This window comes from Hoplias malabaricus, chromosome 13, assembly GCF_029633855.1.
Source record: "Hoplias malabaricus isolate fHopMal1 chromosome 13, fHopMal1.hap1, whole genome shotgun sequence".
Lineage (NCBI taxonomy): Eukaryota > Metazoa > Chordata > Actinopteri > Characiformes > Erythrinidae > Hoplias > Hoplias malabaricus.
The window spans coordinates 9395513-9412793 of NC_089812.1; the positions used below are offsets into that span (position 1 = coordinate 9395513).

The 17281-nt window shown below is 42.3% G+C and overlaps 1 protein-coding gene across 4 annotated transcripts in view; it reads left to right on the plus strand.

Moving 5' to 3' along the window:
• The window catches only part of prkar1b (protein kinase, cAMP-dependent, regulatory, type I, beta), a 51610-nt gene that overhangs the window by 15390 nt on the left and 18939 nt on the right, over window positions 1–17281 (plus strand). The gene's annotated exons all lie outside the window — the stretch shown is intronic.

Below are 17281 nucleotides of genomic sequence, written 5' to 3' on the forward strand. Positions count from 1 at the left end.
CCACCCCCACTACCGCCATTTACCCCTAACATCTGAGCCGGAGTTAAAGTTGCTGGGAATTGTGGGAAACGGCGCTCAGGTGGCAGCGTCTGTTTGGCTGAGTTAAGTTTCACTGCTGCAGAGAATCCATTAGCGTCGGGCAGGCACCATGAAGAGGAAAGAAAGCCCTCAGCTTTCCGCTGCTAAAGCCTCCCCAGAGCTCGCCCCCAAAACAACCACAACACGCAAATCCCCCCAAAACACAGAGCTATTCCAGCCTTCCGTCAGCTGCCCATTCATCACGCTCTCTTGCCCAGCACCCAGGCCTTTGATTGGCTGACAGGTTGCAGATGTTTATCGTTTTATAACTTGAGATGTGCCTTCAGGAGGCTTTATTCTCCTGCTTAAGTATATCTAGTTTATCTTAGAGGGAATGTGTAGGATTAGAGGTGGCGTGGTAACGGGTCCCAGCAGTTATCCACTAGTTATGCTATGCACTTAAAGGGCTCATATGCTTCATTTTCTCCCTGATGCCCACTTATGATACATCGTTGAAAACATTCATAACTCATTTGTACTTGACTCTTTTCCAATCTCTGGTTTTCCCTCAGAAGTAGACAGGGTGTTTGTTACTGTACCTTCAAGGCTGATATGCAAATTAGTGCTTCATTGAATCTCATTCACAAAGCAGCCCAGGCTGAACCCTTCAGCATTAAGACGTGGAGTTAAATATGTGTACATTATAGATGTATGTAAATGAGTTGAGTTTTGTGACATCACAAAAACAAATAAATAAATAATAATTTTTTGGGAGTTTAGTTGCCTTAGAAGGACTAGGGAGCTGACAGTACATTTTGGAAGATGATTTACAAACATTTGTTCCCATAATATGGGCCCTTTAATGCACGTTTTGTCCCGAGAGGGACTCTTGTTCAGCGTTCCCTAGAACATTCCTCATGTTACCATGGTTACAGAGCCCCAGTGGCAGGCAACGGCCACACACAATGTCCAATTATCATGTGTGTGTTTGTATGTGTGTGTGTATGAGTGTGTGTGTGTGTGTGTGAGACTGTCAAAGTGTCAGCTCGACTCAAAGATGGCCAGATTGTTGCTGATTTTTATGGACTGTGACACTGTGGTCAGCGCTAACTGACAGGACATTGACGTCACATCAGATTGGTCTCGTTCTGAAGATCTGGTCAGCCGAGAGTTTGTCTAGGTCTGAGCATTCTGGGCTGAGACACTTGTTATAACTTTGGCATGAAAGGGAGGAGCTTAACTTGAATAGGCATATATGTAAATGTTTCAGATGGGCTGTATTTTCTGCTTATGTTTCCATAAATAGTATATTTACTTCATTGTAGCAGTCAGGCGTTTACTCCAATGATTCATCTGCATGTTATGAAACAGCCGTTATACTGGCACCTACAGTCCTGGATGTGTGAGATATTCTGTACTATGTTTTTAACATGGCTGCCCTCATATGGGGACCCGCTCTATGGAGCATAAACTGGTTAATACAGGGACTATGAGTCAATTTGATTCTTCTTCTCATGTAACTTGCACTTTTTAAAGGTAAGGTGGGTAAATATTAAATAATCGCTTACATAAATAATGTTAGCTATTTTTTGGGCGGTAAAAAGACCTACTGTATATTTAAATGTGGGTCCTTTGAGAAACAAAAATATATGTTTCCATATGTTAATATACCCCCTGCCCCCTGGCAGCATGAATGAGGGCAGTTATGTGGAAGCCTGATGTGGCGATCGATGGTGACATAAGGGCACACCCTGTGATGTAATCTTTGGGGCGGTAATTGATTAGCAAGTTGTTTAACGAACGTGGAACAACTCTGCGTGAGCTCAGACCGCTAAATCATAACTGACTGTGGGGGAATGAATCACGCAGGAGGGCAGGGTTTGGACTGGGTCATCATTCCACTTTACTCTGGTATTCTACTGTCCACTCCTGCACCACAGAGCCAGGGAAAGAAGTCTATACCAATATAGCTATGTGTTTTCCCTGATTATATTTAAGGTAGTACCACTTTCCTTACTCTGAATGTAACCCTATTCTAGTTCACAAAGTTCATTAAAAAAAACTAAGCTGTGTTTTGAAACCTTGGTTTGTGATGCCACAAAAAAAATGTATTTATTGTATATATTTGTGACATCATAAGAATTTATCATACTGCGGTTTAGCCCTAAGGAGTGTTTCAGTCTGGACTACAATTTGTATGAGACACAGCCAGTCAGAAGAGAGGTTATTTGCATCTCAATGTTAAAGGCACAGGACCAAGATTTGTGTAGTTTTCCAGGTCTTTTGCAATGATAAACTAATATTTGGTGTGACTCTCCTGACAAAGTTATGGCAGATGCAGTAATGACAGTAGTGCTGATGTGGGCAGTGAGTGTGTGGTGTTGACCCTGAGTGCCCCTCCTGTGAGCAGTGGTCTTGGCACTGTGCTCGTGTGAAGGAAACTTCACTGTTATTACTCACCCCGCAGTTATGTAAGCCGAATGCCTCAGATTTGTTCTTCCCATTATCACTTTATTATGTTATCATCTGTTTTGATTATGAGAAGGAGCAAGGCTGTTAAGGACTCAGCTGGCCCTCAAGCCCTGTCCGGTTTGGAGGGTATTCTGCATTCCGTTTTATTTGTATTGGTATAAAATATTTACTGTTTCTGTTTATCTATCTGTCCAACCACACACCCATCAAATTCGTTCACCTACCTACCTACATACATTAAGTCCCATTGCCTTAGGTGTTTAAAATCAAGCACCTATTCCTGCAGTCTGGTTTAATAAACATTCAAACATAAAGAATTGGTCATTCCAAAGGCTTAATATGATGCCACCATTGCAACAATACAGTTTGTGAAATTTTTCCCTCTTATATATTCCATGATTAAATGTGAGTGGTAATATTGGAAAGCATTTAGCAACCACAGGAACTCAGCCACAAAGTGGCATACCATATATACAGAGCAGAGTTACAGAGCAGGATCGCTGCTGGTACAAATCATCCACTCTCTGCTGACTCTAACCTTCTATTATAGTTGTGAATGTGGTGCCCACTTCATATTAAATATTCAAATAATAATAGCGGGATGCCAAGCATAGAAGATGTAATGTTTCCCAGTCCCAGTACATTGGTCCTTATAGTGTACTACACCAGTTCAGTGTGTACTGCCCCGAAACATCTACACTGGCATCTAATATCAATGAATGCTTTGGCCCAGATGCTCAATGCCACCGGCAGCTCCTCCCCAACCACCCCCCCCCCATCATCTACTGCCCTCCATACTCCCCCTTGAGCTGGCATTACCCACAGTGCCACCTGTCTTCTCTCTTATCCAACTCCACACAGCAGCCCATTGTCCAGTAACTAAAGACAGCATTGTTACTCTTCACTGTGATAAGTCTGTGGTATTGTTTATGGGTGAGGTGCAGGTTTACCTCTGCGCTGCTCTATCGTATATTTTTGGAAGGTTGAACACATGTCATTGTTCATTGTTTATATTTATATTCAGGACACACTTGAAAATTAACTGTCATCATGTTATAATATCATCATCAAACACTAAAAGGACTTAATATATACACCAATCAATCATAACATCATGATCACCTCATTGTACATTCTCAGCTCCACTATCCACATATTACAGGCTGCAGTTCATCTGCCGTTCTGTATACATTGTTTGTCCCTTTCACCCTCTTTATCAATGGTCAGAGACGGGGTGCACCACAGAGCTGGTATGATTTGAGTGGTGGATCATTCTCAGCGAGGCAGTGACACTGATGTGGTGGTAGTGTGTTAGTGTGTGTTGTGCTGTTGCAAGTGGATCAGACACATCACCCAAATCATACCTTCTCTGTGGTGGTTCCTATGGGTTCTGACCGTTCAAAAACAGGGTGAAAGGGGCAAACCTTATATACAGAGCAACAAATGGGCTATAGTCTTTAATTATAAAACTACAAAGTACTCCTGTCAACAGTGGAACTCAAGAATGGAAAGTGAGTGAGTGCAGAAACAAGGAGATGGTCATAATGTTATTGTTGATCATATATATAAAAATAAATATACATATGTAATATACAGGGCGGCTCTGTGGCGCAGCAGTTAGTGTCGCAGTCACACAGCTCCAGGGGCCTGGAGGTTGTGGGTTCGATTCCCGCTCCGGGTGACTGTCTGTGAGGTGTGTGTGTGTGTGTGTCTGTGTCTGTCTGTGTTGCCCTGTGAAAGACTGGTGCCCCCTCCAGGGTGTATTTCCGCCTTGCGCCCAATGATTCCAGGTAGGCTCTGGACCCACCGCGACCCTGAACTGGATAAGCAGTTACAGATAATGGATGAATGTAATATACAAATAAATTGTGGTTTTAATGTTTTACACAAGATGACCTCTGGTTCTTATCACCGCCACTGTACAGAAATCTCAGTGTACAATGACTCACTTCAATGACCACTCTAAATGACATTGTTTACATCATCAGAATTAAATTCGGCACAAATTTTTCAGTTTTTCTGCTTATCTGCAACACGATGAGAACATGAAACATGAGCTCATAGTTTATTATCAAACTGTTAAACATTTCCTAATGTCACAACCATGATAACGATGCTAAACGCTTACACAAATGCACAAACACACACACTATATCTGTATGCGTTCATATCTAACAGCTGTGATGTTACAGGTGGTATGGCACTGTGCCCAACACTGCATTTAACCACACCTGCTCTAACACTCCTATCTCCGCACTGAAACCATTAGCTAATTAGCCTGCGTTTTTCATAGCGTGTTTGTTATTGTTTTTTTTTCTTCCAGAGCTGTTTAACTTTGTAAAATAAATGGTGTACGATAAGATGATATCAGATAAACAACATCTGAATGCAGATAGAGTGTTGGAGGGAAGGGGGTTTAATCGAGGCTAAAGCCTCTTTGATGAACTGCACAGGATTTTATCTACTGTTCAAACATGGCCTCTGTCCCTCTGATAGGGCTAGTGCAGTGTTAGCATAGCGGCTATCTGGTTTCCTGGTGATCTGATTTCCATTAGTGAAACGCTTTTCCGCACACCTGAAGAAACAATGGAATTGACCTCTAAAGGCTGATGCTGTTGTGTGTGTGTGTGTCTGTGCTTGTGCACACGAAAGTATTGGCATCCCATGCAGGTCACTACACATACCGTTGCAGCAAAGCCTAAACACACCAGTGTTAAACTATAGGTAGTATTTTTACCTTATAATTACAGTTTTAAAATCATTGTGATGGAGGGGATACATCATTGTAATGGAGAGAATAAAGCATCTGTTGTTGCTACTCTGGGCTTAGCACTGCAGAAACTGCACTATGTACCCTCTGGGTAGGAGGTGTTTTCTGCAGTGACCCCCTTTTGTAAATGAGAATATTTTCAAGCCCTCTCACTCCGACTTATATATAAACTTTTGCTTCCAGACTCCACTAGAATTTATATTAAACGTTGTACTGCATTATTACAACTGGCATTCATTATATGTGCCTTATTCATTTGCCTTGCTGTACTCCCTTGAAACAGCTCCTCTCACTGTCAGTATCTTTGGGCTATCTGGTGTGGTTCTGAGACACAAACAATACCTAACCTAGCGCAGAAACAAAATGGTACAATTTGGGGTTTGGTTGTCAGATGTGACGTATAAAACTTATCCAGTTCCATCTGCTTCAGTACATTCTGTACAACAAATCAGGAGATCAGCTGTGCAAACCTCAGCACATGACGCCTGCTTCATGATACAGAGCCATTTATATGGATGCACACAGAAATATAAAAATGCCTTTAGCGTTTGGTTAAAGTTACCTGCCTCAGCAGGTCCCTGGGCCTTGGCAAAAAATATTAAACATGCTTCTATTGTCATTGCACAACAGCACAAATAAATATAACCCATTTTTGGAGGCACACACACACACACACAATAAGCACAAAACCCCAACAGCAGGGCAACCAGCCTTCCTTATTATGCCTTTTGTTCTTCTCCTCCTCACCATTTCAAAAACCTGAATTTGTCCCATTTTTAAATGGACCACTTCAGACTTTAGAGCCCTTTTTTTAATCTAAAGATCTGTTACTGCTGACCCTTCCTCGTGAACTCCAGATAAACAGTCAAGTGGAGAGTGACCAGTCAGTGTGCATTAAGGGAAGCCCTATCTGAAGCTTAAATGAAGTAAAGATGAATGAGAGAGAGAGAGATGAAAGGGAGGAGGTGTTGAAGGCCGGAGTGAGAGATGGATGAGAGGATTGTGGGTAATTTGTCAGCACTTCGTAATAGGCTGATGTGTGTCTCTGGAGAGTTTCCGAGCGGTCAGTGCTGCTTTGATCTTGCATTAACACTACCGGAGTGTGTCCGTCAGACCTGCACTCACACGATTACAAAGAGCAGGGTTGCGTTCCAGTACTTTTATAACATGCCCTCAGCAACGTCAACTCAACACTCGCGAGTGTGTCACTGTGGTTTTACATAAGTGGCCACTTACAGTACAAGGACTTTTAGTGGGCTTTTCAGTAGGAATGCATCTGCCCTCGGCTAATTTTGCCTAACTGTTCTGGTCAGATAGCCGTGCCATTTCTGTAGCTATTATAACACACACCATTTTGTGGAAAAGCACATTCTGTGGGTGTGAATAGTTCTGAAATATTAAAGTGTTAAATTAATTGGAAAAGTAATGTGTTTTTCTTGTGGAAAGCTGATGTCTAATTTTATGATGGACTCCTGAGAGGAGTAGAAGCCCTATGTGGAAGTCAGGAAAGATTTCCTGGAAAATGATTTCCTAAAGTGTTGGGAACTCTGATACTACTTAAAAAATGTAAACAAATAATAATACTCAGAATTATATTAATTATAATAAGACTAATCACAATACAGGGAATTTCAGAGTATTACTTAGGCAAGTGTGTGTGTGTGTGTGTCTGACTGCTATAATCCACCAATTAAGTGAAAGAGTAATGAGTTGATGAAGCAGCCACCTTCCTGACCTTTAACCTTTAAGCCCTGAGCCTCTGCCCTCAGCTCCTCTGACCCTTTGACCCTGTGCTGATGGACAGTGACCATCTTTGGGATCATCTGAGGTGAAGCTAGGTGGATAAATGAGGTTCATCCTCACACACTGTGTGTGTGTGTGTGTTTGTTTTCTGGACAGGTTTTATGCCATGTATAGTACAAACATTGCTGTGAGGAAATGTCAGGAGTCACTACTGTATTAGTACATGACCTCATGTTCAGTTCTGGATCATGAGAATCAACTCTGTGGAGAACGTAGTTGCACTGGTTTGCAGCCCATTACCAGAGGGCTTCAGAGCCAGCTCATGTACGGCTGCTCATGCCAGAGAGACCCATTTTGTTACATGCTTCTCTGCTGAAGTTATACAAGCTTTGACCATAGGTAGACTTTAAACAAATTCCTGTCCTCTGTGTCCTCCACTCTCACTGCTCCAAATATGAGCTCAGAGTGGACCCTCTGAAGTTCAGAGCAGTGAGCTCAGAAAAAAATAAAATAAATAAAGCTCACAGAGGCCAGAGGAAGTTTCAGCTGATAGAACTATCTAGAACCGTATCAGTGTATCGATATCAGATGAAAATGGGAGCAAGCTTCAGGCAAATCTGAGCCTCCTATCAGCCCCTGTTAACTACAGCACATGCACACAAAGCTGCAGGTGTGTGTGTGTGTGTGTGTGTGTGTGTGTATTTTCTGTAGATATGTAATCACACACCTTTCATCAGAAATAAAAGAAAAAAGGGATGAAGAGAATAAAAGAAATGAAATGTGTGCCCTGCAATTACGTGTCCATCCTGTTGGAGGCGCTGTTTCTCCGAGACAGATTTCCGTTTGGATTTAGAATTGAATCAGTCACGAGCTCCACAGAGTCACGACAGCTTAGTTTACATACACTGTGTTTACAGAAGATTTTGGACACTTCTTTTAATTAATCACCTCCGCTGTTTCCAGTGGTGCCCTTGGTTTGACAAAAGCTTTGAGCAGATTTATAGCTCTGAAGCAGCCACACATCCGTCAGTGTAGTAGTGGAGCTGGGTTCTCTGGAGAAATTGATCACCATCCAGTACTAATCGTCTAGCATTAGGACCTGATAGTTTATGAGGCTATATACCATCAACCCCTTCACAGCAGTTCTCCTACATCTAGAATAAGACCTACTCTGTGTGTGTAAGAGGGAAAGAGAGAGAGAGGTGTGAGTGTAGGATGAGGGTCATGTTTGTGTGGTACAGTGTTCAAGCAGGTGTGTTTGCTCTGGCAGCGCTGATGTAGTAAGCACGCACACACACACACACACACACTGATGGCTGAGTAGGAGACGTGCTGGATAATGTGTAGCCCTTATATACAGGTGTGCAGAACTGTGTAAAAGTCATCATTTACTTAATTAATGTTCAAAAGAAAACTTACATTATTCAAGGAATCAAAAACACATTAAATTACAGTAAGGTTTGAACTCCGTGTGTGTGTGTGTGTTTACAATGGAAATTTCACTTCCTTGGGCAAGTGTCATTTCTGGTTTAGGGTCATTTGTTCAAGTGTGTGTATTTCTGCGTAGTGTGTGTGTGTGTGTCTAGTGCGAACTGTCTCTCTTTGCACTTAGTCATTAAAGTGAATTCCAGTCCATGAGGTCATTCTCCATAGGACACAGCTCCCTCATTCTCTCTCTGTGTGTATATCTGTATGTGTACAATACCTCCTTGGCCTTTTTCCTATTTCTGTTTCTCTCTCTCTTTCTGTTCTTTTTGTTTGTTTCTTTCACTCTCTGACTTGGGGGGGGGGGGGGGGGGGTGGTATTTTTCTTTAAAAAGAGGTAAGATGAATGTGCATTTGGGTCATTCTGTTTACAGCGTGGCCTCTTTCAGTGAACGAACCAGAATTACTGACCATCACACAACACTCTCCATTCATCTGGACACACATCAGAGCAGAGAGAGGCCCTCTGAGCCTACTGTAATGAGAGAGAGAGAGAGAGAGAGAGAGAGAGAACAAAGAGTAGAGAGAGAAAGAATGAGAAAAGAGAGAAGGAGGGAGTAAGCAACATAAAAAGAAAGAAACGAAAGATGGACAGAGGTATAAGATGAAAAAATAAAGTCAGAGAGAACTAAGAGAAAAAAACAAAGGAATGGCAGGAGGAGGACAGAAGGGTAGATGGACAGACAGAGAGGGAGAACTTATCTGTGGATGGGTAAAAAATATGATGATTTAATGCAGTCTGACTTTTGAATTCAGTCTCTCTCTCTCTCTCTCTCTCTCTCTCTCTCTCTCTCTGCCTGCCTCAGAGACAGTGTTAATGAGAAAGGAGTGATGGAGGGATGACAGTGTGTGGGGTGTGTATTCATGAGTTTGTGTACAGTGAATGAGAGGATGCGCAGGGTTTTTAATTGGATGCTTGTATGGGGCAGTCATGTGATTGTGTGTGTGTGTGTGGGAAGGGGAGTAATCAGTGTGGAAAAGCATCTCCTAAAACCCTTTTATACTGCAGTTACCTCACCTCTGCCATTTCTTCAGCACGTAGACAGCACTCCACACTGGACTGGACTCACGAGAGGGTAACTGTCCAGGGGTGGGGGGGGGGCATCTTAGCACAGCAGAATCAGGCAGTTAGTGTTCTCCTCCAAGTGTTGAGCTGCAGTGGTATGTGTATAAAGACATGAAGTGTGTGTGTGTGTGTGTGTGTGTGGAAGGGTCCCCTGAAGGCACAAAAACATTCAGAAAGAGAGAGACAGAGAGGGATGTAAAGATCAAAAATGATAGAGATGACACAAAAATAAATATAAGGGAGGAGAAAGGAAAAATAGTATGAGAGAAAAGCAAAGAAAGGAGACACACACACACAGACTGAGAGAGAGTAAGGGAGTGTTATTAAGATTTAAGGCTGATGAAGGGAGGATGAGGGGATGGAAAGAAACAAGTGATTATAGAATAAGAACAAACGGCTGACAGACAGTGAGTGGGGGGGGGGGTGTCACAGAGAGGAGTGAGAGCGATGGGGAGGAGAAGGGGAAAGGGGAAGACGAGAAGAAAAAAGAGAAGGAGTGAGTGATTCACTCGTTCTTGAGGAGAGAGGATGACGATGTGTGGAATGCCCCAGCGCTTCACTGCATTCACTCCTCTTCCTCTTTTTCTTTATAAACGACTAGGATCTGTCATTTTTTAACATTGTAATGCCCTACTGTTACCACACACACACACACACACACACACACACACACACAAGCGCAAATGAAATTTTATATTAAGTAATAGGTTATAATCGTTATAATCGTATATAGGTTATAAAATAATAATAGGTGGCTTAGGTTCATATAGAAGTACTTCATACTGCAAACTAAACGCTTCACATATTGAGTAGTTATTGAATAATACTTAGTAACTACTAAATACTTTATCACTTTATTGTAGGCACTGAATAATATATGTTAGATATAATGAATTATCATTTTTAGGATGTAATGGTAATCCTGAATATCCATCAGTGTTGGCCTTCTCCCCCGTGTCTCAGTCTCTTTGAACCTGTTTCCTGTTTCTCTCCCCATGTGTCTGTCTAGTCCTTGTGTTCCTTTAGTCACGCCCCTTGTTTTTATTACTCCCTCCCAGGTGTTTGCATTAGCCCTGTCTTTCCGCTCTCTTTGTCGGTCTCTCATTTTGTTCACTCTGTCTTTGTCTTTCTGGTCCTGTTTTTTTTTTTTTTTTTTTTAATCTGTAGCCTTCTCTGAGTTTGTAATAGGTATGATTCATATGTTATAAATACTGAATAATGACTAACATTGACTAATGAGTGCTGAATGGAGGTGAAGACCACCATGCCATTTTATTGTTTCTGTCCCTTCATTTTTTTTCCAGCTTTTCACCCAAAAAGCCCTCAGAATGTCCACTGTGTGCACAACGGAGTGATTCTTCTCCTCCATTCTCTCTATCTCCCGCTCTCTTTCAACCTCTGTCTCTTGCTATTTCTCCTGACCTTCTCTCATCCCTCCTACACATTCCTTTAGTCTCTCTCTCTCTCTCCCTCTCTCTCTCTCTCTCTCTCTCTCTCTCTTTCCTCTCTTCCCTCTCAGTCCACTTCAGTGGCTTTTCCGCTCTCAGCTCCGTGTGTGGTGCTTTGTAGTGTGTGTGGAATGAAGGGCTGTCATGCTCACTAGTGCACATAGTCAGTACCTAAAAGGCCGGGACAATATGTGACATTGTAATACAAAGAGAAAGCAGTGATTGAACTGTCAGTAATTGTCCAACAACATTGGACTTCAGCATGTTCCCACTAAGCAGGCCACATGGCGCGTGGTCATCACCGTGTTTCACCACATAGCATTTAGCAATTAGCTAATGCTAATATGAAATAATGCGCCTCTGGTTTAGAACTTTTACACTGGTAACTGTCTGGTTTGTCCTTTTCTTCTTGATCCCCGTAAACTTAGAGACCATTTTCCCCACAAACGGTCCACTTCCACTGTGCATCCGTCCATTTCAGATGAGCAGAGGAGTCCAGGCAGTTAGCATTCTGTTTGTATTTTCATTTCACCTTTAGGAACTGAGGTTGGTGTTGTTATCACGCTGTTGTCATGGTGATCTCTGTCCTCGTTTGGAGCAGTGGACGGGAGGTTTTACTGGGACGTTAATGTGTGTGTGAGAGACAGGCTCAAGGCTAACAGCCTCAGCTGTCTGGTATTCATGCTGACTGACTCTTGGCCGTGATTCAGAGTGGAATCTATCCTTCTGAAGAAGCTTTTCGAGAGTTTATCACACTCCCGGGCCTTCGTATCGCCTTAGCAACCACACAGCCGCGTGCATAAACACACGCTTGTGCTTTGCCACATTTTATGTGATAAGAACGAAGGGAAAGAGTGAGGGACGGCGGTGCGTGTGGGTTTATCAGTGATCACACAGGGTAAAGGTGTTTGTGTCTGACCGTGTTCTCTCTCTCTCTCTCTCGGTTTCCTGAAAGCACTCCCTCACCTTATATTTTATGGTGTGAGCTGTGTCCATAAAACTGAGTCTGTCTAGCTGTTTTCTCATTGGTACTGACTTCAGCTCTCAGTCCCACTGAGACATACACAATCAGAACACGTTCACTACAGATTCAGTACAGATCCAGGTCAAATGAACACTTACAGCTCTAATACAAATCTAATAGAGCCAGTAAAGACTCAGTTCAGAGGAAATACAATGCAAATGCAATGCAGATTTAGAATAGATTCAGTTAGGATTAAGTAAGGAATGGTATATACGTAAGGGTGGTTACATAGTGCAGTTTCTGCAGGGCAGAGCCTGGAGTAGCAAGGACACAGGCTCTGTTCTCCCTGTTACAGAACAATCGAGCAACACAATGATTTTGAATCTTAATGTAATCTAGTGTTACTTTAATTTATAGGAGTCGGTATAGAGTACAGATTCAGTATAGCAGTATCTCTGTGTGCCTTAGCCGTGTGTGTGTGTGTGTACTGATGGCAGGATGCTGTGCTTTATGTCCTGCTGTAAAACGCTGCAGGTGTGTGGACTTAAGGCTCTTAGTATGTGTGTGTCCACTACTGCATTAAGATAATTAACGCCCTGAGTTGTTGGTTTAGCACCAGACATACACACACCCACACACACACACAAACACTGCTTTGCCACACACACTCACTTCCACCTGCAGGCAAACACATGCCACAAGTCTGTGTAACTGTTAAAATGTGTGAAATTCACAGCACCTGCAGTTTCCTGCCCTTCAGTGTGTCCACTGTGGCCCTCAATGAGGAGGATCTCCATCAGCTTAGAAACTCTTTATATGCCCCAGGCTTTAGGCAAACCCTTGGACGTCATTAAACATTCTGGACGTTCCTTATGATTAGGGAAATCAGCTACTGCTAAAATGTGCACTCATAGGTTTCCATCTGCGCACACACATCTTGTAAAATATATATATATTCACCATGCTCAGAGTCAGCTAAAGGAATATAAAGCTTCTCAGCAGTGGAGGGCTGTGGAGATGTGGAACAGCGTTCTCTGAAGTGAAGGAGCCTCTCCAGTCTGTTGGAGTGGGATGAGCTGGAGTGGAGTTTATGATCCAGATCTAATCATCCATTTCATTCCACACTTCATCATATTCAAATGGTTATGATGTTAACAATGACATTGTGCACGGTTTGATGTGCAATGCACCGTTCTAGATCTTAATTATTTGTAGTGGTTATGAATGGAACCAGATGTCTTCAATTATTTTATGCTTCTACAACAAAAAATGTATGTGTATACACAGGGTGGGCCATTTATATGGATACACCTTAATGAAATTGGAATGCTTGGTGATATTAACTTCTTATTTGTGGCAGTTTGTGGCAAATTTACGTTAAAACCAAGCACACCTTTGTTTTTCTTGTGAAATTCCCAATAAGTTTGATGTGTCACATGACCCACTTTCTTATTGAAAAAACAATAGTTGGATCCAAAATGGCCGACTTCAAAATGGCCACCATGGTCACCACCCATCTTGAAAATTTTTTCCCCTCCCATATACTAATGTGCCACAAACAGGAAGTTGTGTGTTTGGGTGTGTACCGTTCATAGGGGACTACTTGGGTACCCCTCCACCTTGAATTGATTTAAACTAACAAACAAAACAAAATAAACTAACAACAAAGGAAACATTTATTATTTATTATTATTTATTATTATTATTATTATAATCAATTCATGGTGATGGGGTACATACAGTGTGTTGTGAGGCTAAGTAGTGCCCAGTGAAAGATGCATTAAAAAATTGCACAGCTTATGGACAAATGTAGCCTATCCGTTGCAGTGAAAACACACACACACACACACACACAAGCAAACATTCTATCTTGGCACCCAGGAGCAATTGAGGGCTAAATGCCTTGCTGAAGGGTGCTTCCGCCGTGGACATTGAAGGAAGAGAAAGTGATGTTCCTTCTCTACCTCCACCTCCATTTTCCTGCCGGTTAAGGGGATTGAACCCCCATCAGTCTCAAGCCTGCCTCTCAAAACTATTCCTTCAGGGCTGCCCCCACAGTTCTACCATAATCCTAAAATGGCTGTGTTTGTAAAGCCATGGCAACCCTTGCTTCCCACTACCCCCCGCACCACCCCCCAACCCCCGTAATAAATGTTCTCTGCAATTAACCAATTGACATCAAACCACTCTGAATTACTTTGTTTACAGTGAACTGATTTAATTATGTAGAGATATTATTTTTATGCCCCTCCCATTCTCTATCTAGTGGTTTGCTTTACTCTTCTTTCTTTTATATGAGCTTTTCACTCTGGTTGGCATCGTAACCAGCAGAGATTGGATTGAGCCACGTTGGCACAGCGAGAGAAAGAGAGAGAGAGGAGAGAGAGAAAAAGAGATTGAGAGAGAAAGAGACAGATAAAGAGAGCTGGAGAAAGCCCACTGTAAGTGTATCCACCACTTTAGGCTCATTATACCCAGAGTGTATCGTCAGTTTATTATTCAACCCTTTCAGCCACCCTAAAAAGCAGTGAGCCGTTTAATACTGAGCTAATCTCTCTCGTCCTCTGTTTGTGTGTGTGTGTGTGTGTGTGGGTCTGGCAGAAGGTGTGTGAGACAGGGCTGTAGGGTGTAAGCCGTGCCAGGTTCGAATGATAAAGAGCTTTATATAGTGTGTTTCCCTCTGTGATAATGGACCATGACTCATGTCTTTTTTATACAGTTTATAACTGTATCATTGAGAACAACTCTGCTGAGATCATTCACTCCCTCAGAACCCTTTCCCCTGCGGGTCCACCCAGGTCAACCTCGTTTATGTCTGTGTTAGGAGCTAAATATAACGTTTTATTGCAGGTAGCGTTTAGGGGGAATATCGCAGCGTCAGCAGCTAAGCATTTTATCAAAATTCACAGTGTTTTATTAAAATTTTAATTCTAAAGCACATGGGAAGGGCATGAAGGAATAAAGCAGGAATTTCTGAATGACAGCTCTGTCCTCCATTTCCTTCTCTCTCTCTCTCTCTCTCTCTCTCTCTCTCTCTCTCTCTGAGCATAGAACACGCAGAGACTCGACCAGAGATAAAGCAGATCTTCTGTTGGTGTTTATAGTACTGGGTTTTTGAAAGAGAGAACTGATAAAGGAGAGAGAGAGAGAGAGAGACTTTAAAGAGGAGGAAGGTAAAAAAAGGAAGATGGAAAGATGACAGAGAATTGGAACTGGGGAGAAAGATAGAAGACAGAGAAGATAAAGAGAAAAAAATAATAGGAAAGCGATAGAGACAACGGCACAGGCTTAAATAAATAAATAAATAAAGAGAGAAAGAAAGAAAGAACGAGAGACAGAGAATCATTATATCCATGTCTCAGAGTTGATGTATTTATAGTAAACACACAGTTTTCTCTGTACTTTCCCTGTTTTGTTGTAAAACAGTGTTTAGGAGCAAAGCGCGAAGAAGCGTTCATTCACCACACACACACAAACACACACACACACACACACACTCACATACTCGTGCGTCTAGCTCTTTGATGCCAGTCTTTGTTCTGTCCTGTTATCACCGTCCGCCCACAACAGAAGAGGACACTAATCTGTCAGTCTTAGAGACCGCAGCGGAGTGAAAGACGAGCTCACAGCTTTAAGAGCTGTTTACATCAAAGCTCTGAAAATCCCTTGCTCTTTAACCCTTTCAGCTTCAGTAGAGGAGGTGATAGAGATGATACGATAGCGGGGTGTCTGCTCCAGTGCTAGTAACAATAGTGAAAGATTGAATTTTGGCCAATATTTTGATATTTGTATAATTCGTTATGAGAGAACTGTCTGAAAATATTTTGATATTTTCTTATGGTGAGACACTACAAGGAACCACGTAGGACAGGATAGGGTAAGACGAGATAGGATAGGGTAGGCTAGGGCACGATGAGATAGGATACAGCAGCTATGCACAACTTGGATTCCCAGTGATGCCCCAGCCATCCGTGAGTCCAACAGGCCTTTCTCTCTCTCTCTCTGAATGTGTAGAATGGCCCTCCCTCTTCCCATCTCTATAGCCAATGGGCATCTGTTGATTGACACAACAGAACTGGGGCATTAGTGTTCTCCTACAAGTGTGTTAAGGCCCAGTGATGTTACATCGGTCGTTTGAAAAAGATGCAGCATCCGGCTGATCTCTGATCTTTTTTTTTTTTTTTTTTTTTCCAGCCTTTATCTTACTCTAAACACACAAGCAACGTAAGAAGGATGACCACACACACACACACACACACACACACACCACACACACTGTGTTTTCTCAGTGTCCCATGACTAAAGGCCTTTTTTGTCTGAAATTCTTTCTTGTGTGTTGCGCATTGTTGTATTTTATGAATGGAGGCTTGCTAACACTCAAACACACACACACAAGTGTACACACACGCTCAGACGATTCAACTCTGTCATGAGCCGGATCCAGTGATCAGATAAGTGTTTCAGCGCTGGAGGATACAGATTTAGGATGTCGTACTTCCGTTTAAATGGGAATATTGTGTGTGTTGATTTTTTTGCATTAAACAAGCAGGAGATATATACATCGCAAACATTAGCAGCTAGCAGCTTTATGCTAATCAAACGGATTTTAAAGTATGCGTTTGATTTCAAAAAGACGTTTATAAATAAGATTTTAAGGTTTTGTTGAGCTCACTTGATTACACACATAGTCAGATGAGAGAGAGAGAGAGAGGGGCGGGGCTGTGGGGCGTGAGTGAGGAAGCAATTAGCCGTTAAACTGCAATTAGGTGTGCAGGGGTCATCACTCACTCAGAAGGAGAGAGAGCAAAGGAGACAGAGTAGAGTGAGAGATGTGAAGATAAGAGAAAGAGTGTGAGAGGGAGAAAGAGAGAGAGAAGAGATATAGAGAGAGGGGAAGACAGAAAGATGGGTGCTAGCAGGAGAAAAGATGGATTAAGGGAGAAGAGAAGTTTAGAGATGCAAGGCAGAGGTGTGTGTGTGTGTGTGTGTGTGTGTGTGTTGTGTGTGCTTCTGAAGTTCCTCAAAGAACACACACACACACACACACACACACACACACACAACATACACAGTCTTCTCTCCATTGTTTAAAGGGATATTACATAGACTTCTATTAATTTCATGGAGACTTACCCTGACCTTAAATAAACTACTACTACTACCCCACCCCTAACCCTAACACTAACCTTATCACATCTTCCTCTTACAATGTAATGGGGAGATGGTCGGGTTCTCATAAGGACAAGAAGTCCCCACAAGGTGTATATGGGGAAACGAAACGTTTAATACCTTCCTGTGTCGAAATCGATAAATAA